Source organism: Cervus canadensis, chromosome 31 (genome assembly GCF_019320065.1).
Source record: "Cervus canadensis isolate Bull #8, Minnesota chromosome 31, ASM1932006v1, whole genome shotgun sequence".
NCBI lineage: Eukaryota > Metazoa > Chordata > Mammalia > Artiodactyla > Cervidae > Cervus > Cervus canadensis.
This window is the reverse complement of record NC_057416.1, coordinates 22,031,610-22,049,116: the sequence shown is the minus strand read 5'-3', so window position 1 is coordinate 22,049,116 and position 17,507 is coordinate 22,031,610. Positions and strand designations below refer to the sequence as shown.

The window sequence follows — 17,507 nt, the reverse complement described above, 5'->3', positions numbered from 1 at the left end:
AAGTGTTTTTGTAAAATGGGGAAATAATCACTACCTTGTAGGGGTTTATTGCTTTTAAATTTAAGGGCTAATATGTGTAAAATATCTTGGAATATTGCCTGGCTTTTAGTAGAGACACAAAAATAAACAGTTCTTTTTACTAATAAAAAACCACAACTGGTCAGGTGTCAGAACACCTAGGTTTCAGTTCACAATTGGGTTCTAGAACTTGCTTGTAGCTTTGGTCAAATCTTATCCTGTGAAACTTCAGTAGCCTTCTCTGAAAAATTAAAGAGGTGGTCTAAATCAGTATTTTGTTAAAAGTCTATTATTATTGCCTTTCATCAAATTCCCCAAGACATTAAGAACATGGAAGAACATTTCATGATTTAGACCACTTAAGCACTAAAATTCTGTGATTTATGCAGTAAAGATGATTTCAAGCTTATTTAGCACACAATTTTAATTTTTGCAATTGTTATTAGGCCATGCCATGCTAGACAGGGCTATTGATATATTAAAAACTCTTTATAGATTAAAAGGTATGATAGATGCATTTCTACATGTTCCTTAATATTTGAAGAGCAGGTGGGTCTCAGATGGATTCAAGCACAGCAAAATGTCTCAATTAAAACAAAGTCATTATCACTGGGAAGAAAAGTTATTAAGCAATCTTTCACAGTTAGAAATTGCGAGAAGCATTGTGACTTGAGAGTTAGCAAGACGTAATGGGCATGTGCTAGTGATCCCAGAAGACCACTTTAAAAGTATGTTTCTATACTTTACTGCAGACTACCTATTTTGCAGACATCTAATGCTAGAGGAAACAATCATTTAGAGTGCCTGAATGATCTCTGTTCATTCACAACAGAATGATCATCTATTCATTTCCAAGGCAAACCATTCAATATCACAGTAATCCAAGTCTATGTCCTGACCAGTAATGCTGAAGAAGCTGAAAAAAAAATGAAGTCTACTGGTATTAGCTACAGACAATCTTTCATAAACCACTCAAGAGGAGTGAGACCCACAGAGACCACTTTGTGCCTGAGGGCTCCTACAGCTCTGAAATTCTGTGACTTACAAAATACAACTCACTTAACGCTTACTGGGTATACTGATTTCACTGTTATTTACTGGTTATTAGAACATGCCATCAGATGACCATTACATCTACTACTGTGGGTAAGAATCTCTTATTTGGGGGGGCTCCAAGATCACTGCAGATGGTGACTGTAGCCATGAAATTAAAAGATGCCTTCTCCTTGGAAGAAAAGTTATGACCAATCTAGACACTATATTAAAAAGCAAAGACATTGCTTTGCCAGCCAAGGTCCGTCTTAGTCAAAGCTATGGTTTTTCCATACATTCATGTATAGGTGTGAGAGTTGGACTATAAAGAAAGCTGAGTGCCGAAGAATTGATGCTTTTGAACTGTGGTGTTGGAGAAGACTCTTGAGAGTCCCTTGGACTGCAAGGAGAGCCAACCAGTCCATCCTAAAGGAAATCAGTCCTGAATATTGGAAGGACTGATGTTGAAGCTGAAACTCTAATACTTTGGCCACTTGATGCGAAGAAGTGACTCATTTGAAAAGACCCTGATGCTGGGAAAGATTGGCGGCAGGATGAGTAGGGGATGACAGAGGATGAGATGGTTGGATGGCATCACTGACTCAATGGACACGAGTTTGAGTAAATTCCGGGAGTTGGTGATGGACAGGGAGGCCTGGCGTGTTGTAGTACATTTTGTTGTAGACCCCTTTGTAGGGGTCGCAAAGAGTTGGACATGACTGAGCGAGTGAACTGGACTGATGGGTAGCCATCTCAGAAGCTGCTGAAACAGTGAAAGAAAATTACTACTCTTATCAAAGATTTAGAAATCCTTCAGTGGTACTGGACAAAAAAGTGACTACCCTAACCTCACTAGTTACAACTGAGGGTGAAGGCAAGAAAGGAAGAAATAAGGAGTTGCTATGAAATTATCATCTCTCCCAACAGAGTGTCAAGTGTTTCTATAAAGGACTAAGTGAAATTTACCACTCTAATGACAGAAAGTGAAGAGGATCTAAAGAGCCTTTTGATGAAGGTGCAAGAGGAGAGTTAAAAAAGCTAACTTAAAACTCAATATTCAAAAAATGAAAATCATGGCATCTGGTCCCGTCACTTCATGGCAAACAGGTGGGGAAAAAATAGAAACAGTGACAGACTTTATTTTCTTGGGCTCCAAAATCACTGCGGACAGTAAGCACAGCCATGAAATTAAAAGACGATTGCTTCTTGGAAGAAAAGCTGTGACAAATGTAGAGAGCATATTAAAAAGCAGAGGTGGATGTAAGGGCTGGACCATAAAGAAGGCTGAGCACCTAAGAACTGATGCTTTCAAACTGTGGTGTGGAGTAGACTCTTCAGATTCCCTTGGACTGCAAGGAGATCCAACCAGTCCATCCTAAAGGAAATCAGCCCTGAATATTCATTGGAAGGACTGATGCTGAAGCTGAAACTCCAATACTTTGGCCACCTGATGTGAAGAGCTGACTCATTGGAAAAGACCCTGATGCTGGGAAAGATTGAAGGTGGGAGGAGAAGGGGACGACAGAGGATGAGATGCTTGGATGGGATCTCTGACTCAACGGACATGAGTTTGGGCAAACTGCTGGAGAAGTGAAGCACAGAGAAGCGTGGCATGCTATAGTCAGTGGGTCGCAAAGAGTCGGACACAAGTTAGCCACTGACCAACAACAACAAAGTGAAGTTTTCCAGAATGGTGTTATTTACGCCATTTAGGCTGAACTGACCTAAGCTTATTCTTATCCTCAACTCATATTTTTTAAAGTTTCTAATAGATATAAGTCTGTGGGGACTGAGCATTCACTGAGCTTCCCTAGGTACTCCATTTCCTCTTCAAACATTGTTAACAAACAGGAGAAAGAGGCTTTTTTCGTAATGTCTAGCATGAAACATCTAACTAAATCCTTCCAAAAGGCACTGCTAATGATGACTTTCAGGCTCAAATTCCTTGAGGAAGTCAGTGTTTCTAGAGAAGGTGATGCTCCAGAGGAGGACCTTTTGTGGAGGAGAGAAAGGAAGAAATTTGGGTCTAAAGCAAATTCCGAATGAATCCTAGTGCTACAGCTACAGGAAAGGCTGACCTCGTGAGCAGGTTTATGTCCATCATAGAGCAGAGCTCAGGATTAGTTTACAGGCTCAGGAGTTAGTCTAAGACCAGTACATCTATACGCAATCAGCCCATAAAAAAGCTGATCCTAATTAACATCAACCCAACAAGAACAATAATTATGCTTCGTCTATATGGCGCCATGCTTTTGAGAAAAATGTATTTTTTATAGACATCATTTGGGGGTGCTATTTTTATATCTAATTTATAGAGTCTGGGGAGTTAAAGATGTAATTATTTATTTTAAGAGTTAAGTTCCTAGACTTGTAAGACACTTAGGCAAATATTTCAGTAATACACTTTCAGCTTTATTAAGAGTCCCCAACAGGGTGTGGCCAGCAGCTCTTCAAACCTAAATCCCTGCTTTAGAAAATATGTGAATTAGAGAAACAAGGGAAGGAAATCAATAGTTACTTAGTATCAAGTATGTTCCACACACAAAGGGCTGGGGTTTTAACACTTAGGAGTGCATTTATTCCTCACATAGAATAATTTCCTGTGAGATAAGTAGTATTTTAGTATTACTGTTATACTAGGATTAAATGAGGCCATTTGTGTAAGGAATTTATATCTGGGCTTGCAAAATAGCAATTCCTCAATAAATGTCAACCATTATTATAATTCTCTTCTACAGATGATGCAATTTAGACTCAGTTTATTTTATAGACTTCCCCAACTCACACAGTCAGCAAGTGACAAAATAGGGATTTGAACCTGCCTTACTTCAGTTGGTTAGGAATAGATACTACTTTGAACAAACTTCTGATCATATATGTGTGTGTGTGTGTGTGTGTGTGTGTGCGTGCACGCGCAAAAATCAGAAAATGGAAATTCTATTGTTTGGTGGCTTAACTGATCTAATAGGAGTTTCCTAATCCTCTATCAAAAGGAACACAGGAATAAGCTCTCAGAATCTTTCAGAGACTGCAAGATTCAAACAAATCCCAGATTTAGCAACCCCCAGATAACTCTCTTTCTGAGTTCCCTGTCTCTTGTTAATTTCTGCTACTTCTCCAGCATTGTCAAATTGATGTTGCTACTTCTTTAATTTCAGACCCACATCATCAGGTCACCCCAAAATTATTAGCCTGTATAAAATATTTCCTTTTTCCCCTCTGTTTAGAGGTCACTGAGACTGCATTTCTTCCCAGCACAGTTAGGATGATTGTTTTGAAATGTTTTGAACTCTGAGTAAACACACATATTTGAAAAATTCACATATTTTTGAAAGGTGCTTTCTGGAATTGTCTTGAATATCTCAAAGTGAATAAAGATTTGAATCCTTTTTTTAAAGGTCCCCATAGATTGAGTCCAAACTTCCAGTTATAAAATAAATAAGCCACAGGGATGTAATACAGCATAGGAAATAATCAATAATATTGGAATAACTTCGTACAGTGACAGATGGTAACTAGACTTATAGTGGTGAGCATTTTATGTTTAAAAATATTGAATCACTATGTCATACACCTGAAACAAATGTAATATTGTAAGTCAACTGTACTTCAATTAAAAATAAATTTTAACATTAAAAAAAAAAAGGTCCTCATCAGAAGTTCGACTTCTTGCAAACCAGTAGGGGAACCTCTTTCTGAATACACTCCACTCCCTCAGAGCTCATGTAGGATGGGAATTGAAGCGTTTCACATGGTCTCTTTTCAGACCAGTCTGATGACTTAACTTTTGGTGCTTCTAAAGAAACCAAACAACATTACACTTTCTTCTTTCAGCTACTGGATTAAGGATAGAACTATTTAGCGTACTGAATTTGAAGTACATATGAGACTAGAGATCTGGAATGATTTAAGAATTAAAATGCATTTTGAGAACGCATATTGTATTAATTTATTTGGTCCATGTCTCCATCAAATTTTAAACCATAAATAAAGTCCACTTTTCCTAATTTAAACATGGCCGACAGATGTTTAAGTGCTTATCTTCAACTTTTAACCATCTGCCCACACTCTCACTTCTCTCTTGTTTTATAAACACACATTAAAAAAATCAACATATGTTCGAAGTAATTATAGACTCACAAGAAGTTGCAAAAATAGTTACAAACATCACTCAGCTTTCCCAATGTGCATAATCAAAACCGGGAAATGGACTGGCATAATACAATTAATTAGACTACAGACTTTAGTAAAATTTCTTCTGCATGCCCTCATTAAAAAAAAAAAGTATTCTCTGACCCTCCACTACATGCAGGTGTAGATGCCTAAAGCCATCACCACCATCAAGATACACTACTGTCCTGTCACCACAAGTGAATTCTCTCCTGCTGCTCCCTTAAAGCCACACCCTCCTTCCTCTTTCCTACCCCTGCAAGCACTTATCTGTTCTCCGTTTTTATAATTTTGTCTTCAACATAATATTACAGACACAGAGTCCTACAGTTTGTATTGCTTTTTATGCTTATTATGCTTTTATGCTTACGTATTGCTTTTATGCTTACTATGAGTAGAGGATAAACTTACCCACTTTTTAGACATGAATCTGTAAAACTCAAACTTCTCAGCACCTTATGTCGTTAAATATATAATTTTCTACTTTTCTGCTTTATTTTTCTGGATACAGAATTCCTTACTATATTTCATAAAAAGTAAAATATATTACAATCAGGTTAGGACCTGGTTTGGTTTTATTGCTTCTGAAGAAAGAGTTTAATTGTTTTTCATTTTTTCTCCATTTCCTCTAGGGGAAAAAAATGGAGTAAGTTTTAAATTGCCAAGAGAAGGATAACAATTGCCTACACATAAGCACTTTCTTTGTTATAGAAAAGACAGCAGGGGAGGAAGAATAACTAATGCTTCCTTCCTCTCCTACCTCCAATTCCATATCCTAATCCTAGGAATCTATGGAGATGTCATGTTACTTGGCAAGGGGGAATTAAACTACAGATAGAAGTTAAGTTTACTAATCTGTTGACCTTCAAATGGGAACATCACTCTGAATTATCCAGGTGGGCCCAGTGTACTCAAAAGGGTCCTTACATGTGGACAAGGGAGATAGGAAGTTGGAAGGAAGAAGTATAAGAATTTGCTGGCTGTTGCAGACTTTGAAGATGAAGGAAGGAACCATGAGCTAGGGAAAGTGGGACAATCTCTAGAAGATAGAAAAGGCAAGGTTTCTCCCCTTGAGCATCTAGAAGGAAGGCAGCCCTGCCAACACCTGGAATGGGGCCCAGTGAGACCTTTTGGACTTGTGCCTTCCAGAACTGAAAGGTGATAGATCTGAGTTTTTGAAAGCTTGTGGTAATTTTTTAATACAAATAATAAATTCATTTTGCTTTGAGTCACAGAAATAAGAAGTCATACTAACACAATAGTCAACCTTAAAACAATTGAAGGAGGCATTTTATACAAATATTTCTCCACGATCTTTAAGAACAGAATAAAGTTTTGCCCATTTAGACTGGTGGTGAATTAGTATATAGAGTTTTACCCATTATTGTATAATAATCTATAATGGAATACAGTCTGAAAAATACTGAATCACTATGCCATTCACCTGAAAAAATACAACACTGGAAATCAACTATACTTCAGTAAAAACTCTATTTCCTGCAAAAATGAATTCTTACTTGAACCATTAGCAGAATCAACATTTCTATTGTATTAGTGCATGTTTGTTGTATATGTACATATATGTGCATGCGTGCTCAGTCACTCAGTTGTGTCTGACTCTTCGTGAACCCATGGACTGTAGCCTGCCAGGCTCCTCCGTCCATGGGATTATCCCAACAAGAATACTGGGGTGGGTTGCCACTTCCTATTCCAGGGGATCGACCGTCCCAACCCAGGGATTGAACAAGAGTCTCCAGGATTGCAGATGGATTCTTTATGAGTGAGCCACCTGGGAAGCACGTATATACATATATAAAAAAATGAATAAATGATTTTATACATAACATATGCATATGTGTACTTTTGTGTTATTTGTTTTTAAATTAGATAGAACAACTTTCCAAGGTGAAACAGCAACCCTCTACCCCAATTTTCGGAACACAAGTATATATATTAGAGACATTAATAGGATCAGGAAAAGCATTAAATAGTACTCCAAGCAAAATACAAAAAATGGGGAAGATTACTGCCTCAGCAATATTAATGAATATCAGAAATAAAATATTTTGAAACTTCAAAAATAAACAAAAATAGAGAAAAACAATATAATCAATTTCTATGCACTCAGCTTTAACAACAATCAATCAATTCATTGTCAACTTGTTTTGTCCAAATCTCACTCAGTCCATCCCAACCTAAGTGGCTAATTGTGAAGCAAACCCGTGACATCATATCATATATCATCCATAAATATTTCAGAATGCATCTCTAAAGGCTAAATTTAAGTTTTAAAAGACTTAACAATAAGCACACCTAAGAATTTAATGATAGTCTCTAACCATAATACCTATTAAATGTTCAAATCCTTAACTCTCCCACAATTTCAAAAATTTTATTTCTTCTAGTTGAGTATCAGAGTGGAACAAAGCATTTTTATGTGATAATGATATATTAGCAATTAAGTCTACTGACTCTGAGGGTTTTGAGTTTAAATTTTGTTTTAGACACAAATTTTGTGGGATACTTGGGTTGTGTGAAAATTCAAAATATATTTCCCACCTTTCCTGTTATTCTCTGAAAGTTTTTTAATAAGAAGAGCTAGCTATTAGATGATATGTCATTAAATTTTCTATGTGTCATCTGTTTACTCTGAGGAATAAAAATCTTCATAGTCTTTATCATTGTTGTTGCTTAGTCGCTAAGTCGTGTCCAACTCTTTGTGACCCCATGGACTGTAGCCTGCCAGGCTCTTCTGTCCATGGGATTCTCCAGGCAAGAATACTGGAGTGGGTTGCCATTTCCTTCTCCAGGGTATCTTCCTGACCCAGGGATTGAACCTGTGTCTCCTGTAGTGCAGGTGGATTCTTAACCAATGAGCCACCTGGGAAGCCATAAAAAACTAAAATGCACATTTAAATTATTTAAATATAGCAGCTGTCAGTATAATTAGTATACTGTTTATAGAATTTAATAAGTGCAATAGCTTCCAACCATCCTTCCCTCAAATTTCCTGCCTGAGAGTTGTGGTAACGGACTTGAGGTTTCGAGGCTTATTGGAATATAAATTACAAAGCAATCACTCTTTCAAATGGAATTTGAAGGAAATAATACAGAGTGATAGCAGGGGCTGCAAATGAAATTGTGGTGGTCTAGGGCAAAAGTGCCAACATTCCCGTCCATTTTGCTATTTTATATTCCAGATGCTGTTCCCATCATTAGTGTGACCAGGAGAAATTCTGGTTCTTGGACTGAGAATCACGTAAAAACCACATGCTGTTTCTGGACAGAATGGAAAATGCAGAATCACAGTGGAACTACTCCAATTTAATATCTGTAGGATAGATTTACAGCAGTGAAATTAACTTATTCCTTCTCTAATTTCCTCCCTAGTATTTGCTGGAAATTTGAGTTTGTCAAACACACACACACACACACACACACACATTTCCCGCACACTTAAAACTAAGATTTCAGATGATAGAAAACATTTAAGATGATAACATATATTTGATTCTTTCTTATTTCAGTGGATATAAAACATCTCAAGTAAGTTAAAATAATTGTCTGTTTCAGTAAAATGGCTCTAAGTCATTTGGATATCCACACAGAAAAAAATTTTATCTCATTCCTGATCAATTAAAAAAAATAATTTCCATGAATTGCAGGTCTAAGTGTGAAAAGTAAACAATATGGCTTTAAGACAAAAAAACAGAGCTTCTTTCTGACCTGGAGGTAGGCAGGCTTCATCGATAATGCAAAAAAAAAACCAAAAAACAAAAAACGCACTAATGATGAAAGAAAAATGATAGATATGTTAAAATTAAGATCTGTTCATCAGGAGAAAGTTTAAGAGAATGAAAGAAAAAAAAAAGAATGAGGGAAAAATTTTCACTATATATACATCTAGTAATGGTTTTTATATCCAAAATATATGAAGAACTCCTAAAAATCAGTAAGAAAAACACAATCCTGTCTGTCACGAGAATGGTCAAAATGAGACAGATGGGAAATATCAAGTGTTAGATGTGCAACAAGTGAGATTCTCAAAAACTGCAGGAGGATAAGTTGGTACATTTTGGAAAACTATGTGGTAGTATTAATCAGCTGTGATACAGCAATTCTACCAAATATACATCAAATGGAAATGTGCACACTTGTTCACCAAAACACAAGCACTAGAACATTTATAGCAGCATTATCTGTAATAGCTCCAAACTGGAAACCATCCAAATGCACATCAATAGTAGAAGAGATAACAAACTGTAGTTCAGTTCGCCTTTGAACAACATGGTTAGTGGTACCAACTCTTCATACAGTCAAAAATTCACATGCAACTTAGAGTCAGCCCTGCATATCCCCAGTTCATCGGAGGATTCAACCAACCTAGGATAGTGAAGTGTTGTAATATTTACTGCTGACAAAACTCCTGCACAGTTCAAACCCAAGTAGTTCAAGGGTCAACTGTACATCGACAGAACAGAATGACACAGAGCAACGAGAATACATAACTGCTACGCTTAGCAATAATGGACGCGTCTCAGGAGCATGGTTCTGAGTGAGGCAAACTGGACACAAAATAGTGCAGACTGTGTGAGTATGTTGTGTGTGTGTGTTAGTCACTCAGTTGTGTACAACTCTTTGCAACCCCATGGGTTGCAGCCCGCCAGGCTCCTCTGTCCATGGAATTCTTCAGGCAAGAATACTGGAGTGGGGTTGCCATTCCCTTCTCCAGGTGATCTTCCTGACCCACGGATGGAACCAGGTCTCCTGCATTAGAGACAGATTCTTTACCATCTGAGTCACCAGGGAAGCCTGTGACTATGTTATGAGGAAGGAAACAAAGCTTGGGGGTGTGTGGTGGTGTGACCTGAAGGGCATGTGAGGTATCTCCTGCAAAGCTGGTGATGTTCTGTTTCTCAATGTGGCTTCTGGATAAACAGGTGTGTTAAGTTACCAACCTCTACAATTACACATACATATTTCTGTGTATATATTATCCTTTAATAAAAAGTTAAAAGGCTATTACTTTGCATGCGGGCTTAGCGTGCCTATTTGGTTTGATTCTCTTTTCATGAACATGTCCTTCGCTTTGTGATGCTGGATTTACTGTGGATTGCTGGATATCAGTGGCAGCCCCAGATGTAAACCTTGATTTTGCAGTGGGTTCATATAGACAGTTAGTAATCCAGGTTCTTATCAAATGCAGATTGTTTGTAAACATTCCTCTACCTCCTAAGGTCACATTTCAAGGTATCCACTAATGGGTATCTTTTTCCTGAAGCTGACCAATTGTTTGCAGCCCAAACTCATTGTTCTTTGCTCTGGGCTTCCACTGTTCTTCGTTTGTACTTGTGTTACAGAACTTACTCTGTTACTTATGAAGTTGTACTTAGTTGTTTGTGTATCCAAGCTTGTCCACTGGATTGTTAGCCTCCCTGAGAAGTACCTTTCTGAGTCACAGAGCACAGTGATCAGATACGAAATAAATGCTAGACTGTCTTCAGGACTCCAGATTTGTAGTCTTCTGAAGCCACGTGTTGCTTCGGTAAACCTTGTTGGCTCCACCTTTAGCCACACCCAAGTCCCTTCTCAGGCTTCCCAGGTGGCTCAGTGGCAAAGAATCCACCTGCCAATTCAGGAGACCCAGGTTTGATCCCTGGGTCGAGAAAACCCCTGCAGAAGGAAATGGCAACCCTCCCTAGGATTCTTGCCTGGGAAATCTCACGGACAGACGGGCCTATGCTTTTTCATGGGGTCGCAAAAGCACTGGACAGGACTAGTGACTAAACAACAACAACAACAAACCCCCTCTCAGCACTTGCACTGGGATCAACTTGTCCGAGGCCACTGTCATCTCTTGCCTGGGTAGTACCAGTGGCTTCCTCCTTTCCTTCCTTCAGCTTTTGTCCCCTTTGAGTCTATTAGTTTAGTGGTCAGAGTGACTCTTTTAGAATTAAAGTCAACCAACATCACTCCTCTGAAAATCCTCCATTGGTTTTCTATCCTAGAGTAAAAACCAAAGTCCTTTCAATATTCTATCAGGTCCTTCCTTCTGTTACCTCTCTGACCTTTTTTTCTACATCCTTTCTCTTTGCCACTCTCATTCATATACTGGCCTCCTTGATGCTTCTTAAGAAAGAACCTTGGGGACCTGCCTGGTGGTCTAATGGCTAAGACTCTGTGCTCCCAATGGAGGGAGGGCCCAGGTTCGAGCCCTAGTCAGGTAAATAGATTCCATATGCTACAAGTAAGACCTAGCCCAGCTAAATATGTGTGTGTGTGTGTGTGTGTGTGTATACATATATATAAAAGAAAGACCTCTGGGGGAAAAAGGGACCCGAAGCTTGCTCTCACTTAAAGGACTTTGCGCTTACTATTTTCTCTGCTTAGAAAGCCCTTTCTCCCAGGAACCATAGGCTGCTACTCCACCCTTCATGTCTTGACTTAAATGTCCCCTTCTCAGAGGGCCCTTCTCTGACCACCTTGTTTCAAATGACACTCACATTCTCCTTATTCCCACCAGTACTGTATTCTTTCTTTTCTCTGTTTTATACCCACCCCCACAGTATCTATTATTAATGCGTACCAACATAGTAATATACACATAATATATAATTTACTTATTCTCTGTGATTTGCCTCTCACCAGTAGAATGTAAGCTCCATGACAGCAGAAATTCTGTTTCAGTCATTGACATGTACCCAGAGCCTAAGGGCACTTGGCACATAATAGGTGCTCAATAAATATTTGTTGAATGAGAGAGAGTCTCTCTAACCTCTCTGTTTTTCTCACTAAAATAAACACAAATTGCTTTCAGGCAGGGATCATGTCAAATTCATCTTTCAGAGTTTAATATGGTCTCTGGCAAAGGGTAAGTGGCCATTAATATTGAAGTGAACTGTTGAAGAAAAACACACTCTATGATTCTCTGAATATTGCATTCCAAGATGGACATTCCAAGAAGGGCTGGATACATGATACGGAGGAGAAACAGAGAAGGCCTCAGTTAACCAACAAATATATAGATATTAAATTTTATATTACATGAAAATGTAGATAGAATTTGAGAAATAAATAGAGGCTAGGGAGATTCTGGATTCTTACTATCATGAGAGTAGGGAGTGAGGATATTAATCATAATTACCTGGGAATATTTGAGGGGTTCGGCACTGCTACCTCTTCGGGAGAGCCTCTCACATTTATGGAATATTTATTATGTGCCAGACTTCTGGATGAGATTTCCAGTGGCTGCCCACTGGTGTCTTCTTGGCCCTTACCCCTTGAGCTCCAGCCTGAATAACTGTATTTCTCTATGTGGTGACACTTTCTTATAGAAGAAGTAAAATCATACTAAAAGTTAATATTTTTCTCTTGCTCCCTTTCCTCCTCCCTAATGGAAAAGTATTCGTAAAAACAGAATAGTTGCTTTGGGAGTTTAAGTTGCTATATAGAATCCAGGATAATTATTTTAAGCAGGTCCATACAATAGAGGCAGCTTTAAATGACTAAACCAGCTTTTAAAGCAGCTCCATTGGCAGTAAAATTTTCACTAAAGGGAAAGTAATGATAAACATGAAATTTAGACTAGTAGTTACTACTGGGAGGTAGGAGGAACTTTCCAAGGCATTGGAGACAGCTTCTTAAGCTAGATGGTGAGTACATGTTATTACTTTTCAATACATTTCTACGAGACACATATTTTTATGAAATATTAAAAAAATTAATTGCTCTTCTGGACCAAGAGTTTTCTCAAACAACCATTTAAAGACCCTTAATGTATATTAGAATTAAAGTAAGTCACTTTGATAGCATTGAAATTTTCCATGGTAAAATAACTGTAAGCATTTCAGCCCTCCCTGTGGAAAGCTTTTATGTTAAGAGTCTTTCAACAATAGAATCTAAAATAGCCTCTTCCTGTGAAGGTTGTATACAGATTCCTTTTGTTTGTTTGTTTATAAGTCATTTGTTTTAAACTCTAAATAATCTTCTCTTAGTGCCAATATAATTGGAATTCCAGCAAAGAGGAAAAGCCTATTTAATAACTCAAAGAACTCTAGTGATGACACACAGGCCCTAACCACTAAATGTAACTATCACTAAATAAAAAGACATTCAGATCCAAATTAGGAACACAAGTAGCATGGAAACAAAAGAAGGAACTCCTAGAGTTTGCTTCTGCATAAGCTCCAGGCTTTAGCAGGGCAGGAGAGAAGCATCTGGCCTGAGATAGGTGTGTTACGAGAGTTTGGAGCAAGAGAAATATGATATGGCCACTTTTGTTATTTAAAAATTTCTAGTAGCCACTTTAAAAAAGGAAACATGTGAAATTAATCTTAATACTACATATAGTTTATTTTACCCAGTATATCCAAAACATCATTTCAACAAGTGATCAATACAGAGATTATTAATGAGATCATTTACATTCTTTTTCTCACAATAAGTCTTAAATCTGGTGTGTATGTTATACTTCAAAGAGTGGATCCACTTGTGGAACCTACTGCTTTGCAACTGTAGATGACATAGCCATCTTTAACAAGTAGATGACATTGATAATACAAAATTATATGTGCCAGTGAACGTTAATTTAGAGTGAAAAAGGCATCACAGGAATTACTGGGAATTTGGAGATTCAGTGCCACCCCCCACCCCCCACCCTTTTGACAACTCTTTTGGCAGTTCACCAGAAATACTTCCATAGAAGTGTTTCCTGACTCCAACCTGGCTTCCCCTCCCCAACCTGAACAGGACAACTGCTGGCACGCACAGGGGCCCATCTACATCAGGGGCTCTGAAGTGTTTAAGTTTTATTAGTGTTACAGGTGAAGCCTTGATCCCTAGCACCTAAAAATGTTGGAGGTAAGGTCTTTAAAGAGGTGACTGAGTTAAAACGAGGCCATCAGGAGTGGGCCCTAATCCAATATGATTGGTGTCCTTAGAAGAAGAGGAAGAGACAGGGAGAGGACAGGCCAGAGCAAACTAATGCAATCAGCTTCTGGGTCAACTTCCTCTGCTGATGGACTCGGCTGCTTCCTGCCTTATCCCCTTGCTCACCAGCAACCTCCTCCTCTCGGTCTGTTCTGATCCAGCCCAGTCTGAGCTTTCTCTCTTCAAGTCTTCCTAATGGAGAGACCTCCTGGGCTCAGAGTGCATTCATACTTACTGACTTTCATCATTTAACTAAGGAATTCGAGCTTCCATGGGACCACTGCTACATTAGTCCCATGTTGACTTTTCAACACATCTTTCCTCCCTTATGAGGAGGGACAAGACTTCAAGACTATCAGGGACAATGTCATATCAAATAGGAACATCACGAATATTTCTTTTTTGGGGGATGTGTTTGTGGGATCCCAGTTCCTTGTCCAGGGGTTGAACCCAGGCCATGGCAATGAAAGCACCAAATCCTAACCGTTAGACCACCAGTGAACTCCCTCAAACATTTCTTCAGCTATCTTTTTTAAATTAGGAGGGAGGAGGCCCATCCAACGCTGTGGATGACAAAACAAAAACAAGGTGGGGACTCTTTAAAAATGTTATTTTCAAAGTTACAAGAGAACAGAATTCACCATACTTGCCGATAGTTTAGTGCTATATCTGCATCACGGCAGTTATGGCTGAAATCCCCTAATCGCTCCCACTGCTTCCTACTAATGCAGTGGGTCAAAGGCATTTATCTTTGTTTCTGCTGCAGCAACCCAATCCTGGTGGTTGCCTTCTGTTTTTCCACTGCTTACAACAGTAACGGAAGTTCACAAGAATATCTTCCAAAAAACTTTGGCCAGAATCAAAGGAAATGAGTACATTCAAGGGTGAAAGGATGATTCAACCTCTTTCAGTGCTTAATTCTTGGTTTGGTATTCCTTCTGAAATTGCTGAAAAGAATGCCAACAAGTTGTAATTACCATGGTGCTCCCTGGGAGATGGAAATCTGCCAGAAGTCTTTGGATTTCAACCAGAAATTCATTTTAAATAAGTCTTCGAAGGAAATGAGTATCTTTTTGGGTTATTTATAGGGACTATCTGTGGTCCTTTCCCAAGTTCACAAGCATGCTTGACACAGAGTTTCATAGTAAGTACGCTTATCAGCACGTTTTTGGGTGCGGGCTTGAATGGGTGCTAAATATAGTAATTCATTAAAAGGTTGATAAAAGAGAGTGGCAAGTATGTAGTCCCAGAATAAGCGTACCCCCAAATGTGCATTCGCTTAAAGAGAAATGTACACTTATTCTCCTAGTAAGAAAATATATCTGGGTTCAAAATATTTATCAAATGTCATATTTTTCCAGTAAACCAGGTCCTCTAGGGGAGACATCCATCACCATCCTCAGGAAAGTGAGAGGCCTGCTTTTGCAATCAGAACGGCTTTCCAAGGCTCTCGTGCCAATCGCCTTGTGGAATGATTCAGCCTCGGCTTCGGAAACTTCCCTGGGAGCTGAGTGGGCGGCCGTGAATCATCTCTCACCCTTTACACATGTCATTACCGATCACCTTGGAATATTACGTGAAAATAACACTTTGCATTTTTGTAAAGAATGCTTTTCCTAAAGGATGAACATTATCTCAGTAACTTTTATGTTGAAACTAGAATATTTTACATATGTTATGCTAAATAAAATATATTATTAAAGTTAAAACAAAAAGAATGCTTTCCCTGATGACATTAAACAGTCCCAGAGTAAAAGCAGGCCCTGATGTGCGGTGTACCCGGAAGTGAATACATTCCAAAAATGTGTGCAAATCCTTCTCTGATTCTGAGTCAAATACCTGATCTGGAGGGCTGTCTGTCACAGTCAAAGCCTGACGGTTTGGCAAAAGCACAAGGACTTCATTTTGGGAATTGGAAAAAAAAAAACCCAACTAATTTTAACCCTTTTATAGTCAATTTGAGGGAGCATTGTGATCTTCAATTTTCTGGTTTTGTTACAGATGAGAAAATAGACCTAAGAAAACCTCTTTTTTTAAAAAAAATGCTATGCATACACTGAGAAAAATATTGAGGGTAGTTTTCTCGCTATTTCTCATTTATTTGGCCACAGCTGATGACATAGTGTCCCACCATGTGGGAAGGAATGGCAGGACCCTTGAAACTTTTGGGAGCTAATGCCACTTTACATTGCCAGTTTGCTGTGCACTTTTCAAGTTGCATAGACTCCCCAGGATACCTGTTGAAGTCGACTGATAGAGTTTGTAGCATTCAGTGATGGCAGTCATTCTGTTGCAAGATCAAAAGCAGATGAGTCATCTCATCAAAATGTTGTTACAAATAGTGACAGCTGCAATGGCATTTCTGACCCTTCACATATAAATAAAGAGCTCCCGTCAATGGTGAGCCATCAGGCTAAAGGGACTGTGAACATGGCTTGTTGAAACCATGTCAACATATGATAACTACTGAAACCATGTCCCAAGAGAATAGTTGATTGAAAGGAGGATACCTAATTTGTAGAAAAGACGATTCAGAGAAAATTTAGTAGTTTCTCCATGTGACTGAAGGACTTCTGTGAAGGAGAGTTAAATGTTTTTGCTTGTGTGATATCAAAGTATAGAATATGGCCACAGCAGAGGCCACGTGGAAATAGATTCCAGACCAACTGAGGGGTCTCCGTAAAGATGCCACAATACCAAATAACATGCCCTTCCCTGGAGGTGTCCAAGTGGACGTTTGATGGTCACGGGCAGAAACACTGATTTAACTACCAAAGTACTCCTCTTTTCCTAGATTTCAAGGAACATCTAAAAATAAGCAAGGGGATCATTATAGAAATTTAGGCTGCAGCTTTTTATTTTGCCACTTAAGGATATTTTAATTGCTATTTTTTTACTACAACCATTTAACAGAACAAAGGATAAAGCTAAGAAGAATAGGAAGGAAATACTGTAAGAATAAAGGATAGTTCTTGAGTAATACTAAATAAACTCAGCTCTATGAAAGATGTACCATCTGTGAACCTGAAACACACAACAACCAATACCGTACATTCTATATTCACACATACACACACAGACACATATACATACACACACATGTGGATGTAAGAAGAAATGTCAAATCATTAGCGTGGATGGGAAAAGAGACGAGGACTAGTGTGCTTGCATGCGTGCATGCTAAGTCGCTTCAGTTGTGTCCAGCTCTGCGCAACCCTATGGACTGTAGCCTGCCAAGGCTTCTCTGTCCATGGGATTCCACTGGGACTAGATGGGACATCTAGTTTAAAAGCGACGACAATTTGATCTACACTATTTTACCTCTTTATATAAAAAATGACAACACCAATATGATAAAA

At 38.5% G+C, this 17,507-nt stretch overlaps 1 protein-coding gene across 6 annotated transcripts in view; it reads right to left on the bottom strand.

Annotated features, from left to right (window-relative positions):
* The window catches only part of DLC1 (DLC1 Rho GTPase activating protein), a 415,436-nt gene that overhangs the window by 82,350 nt on the left and 315,579 nt on the right, over positions 1-17,507 (bottom strand). The gene's annotated exons all lie outside the window — the stretch shown is intronic.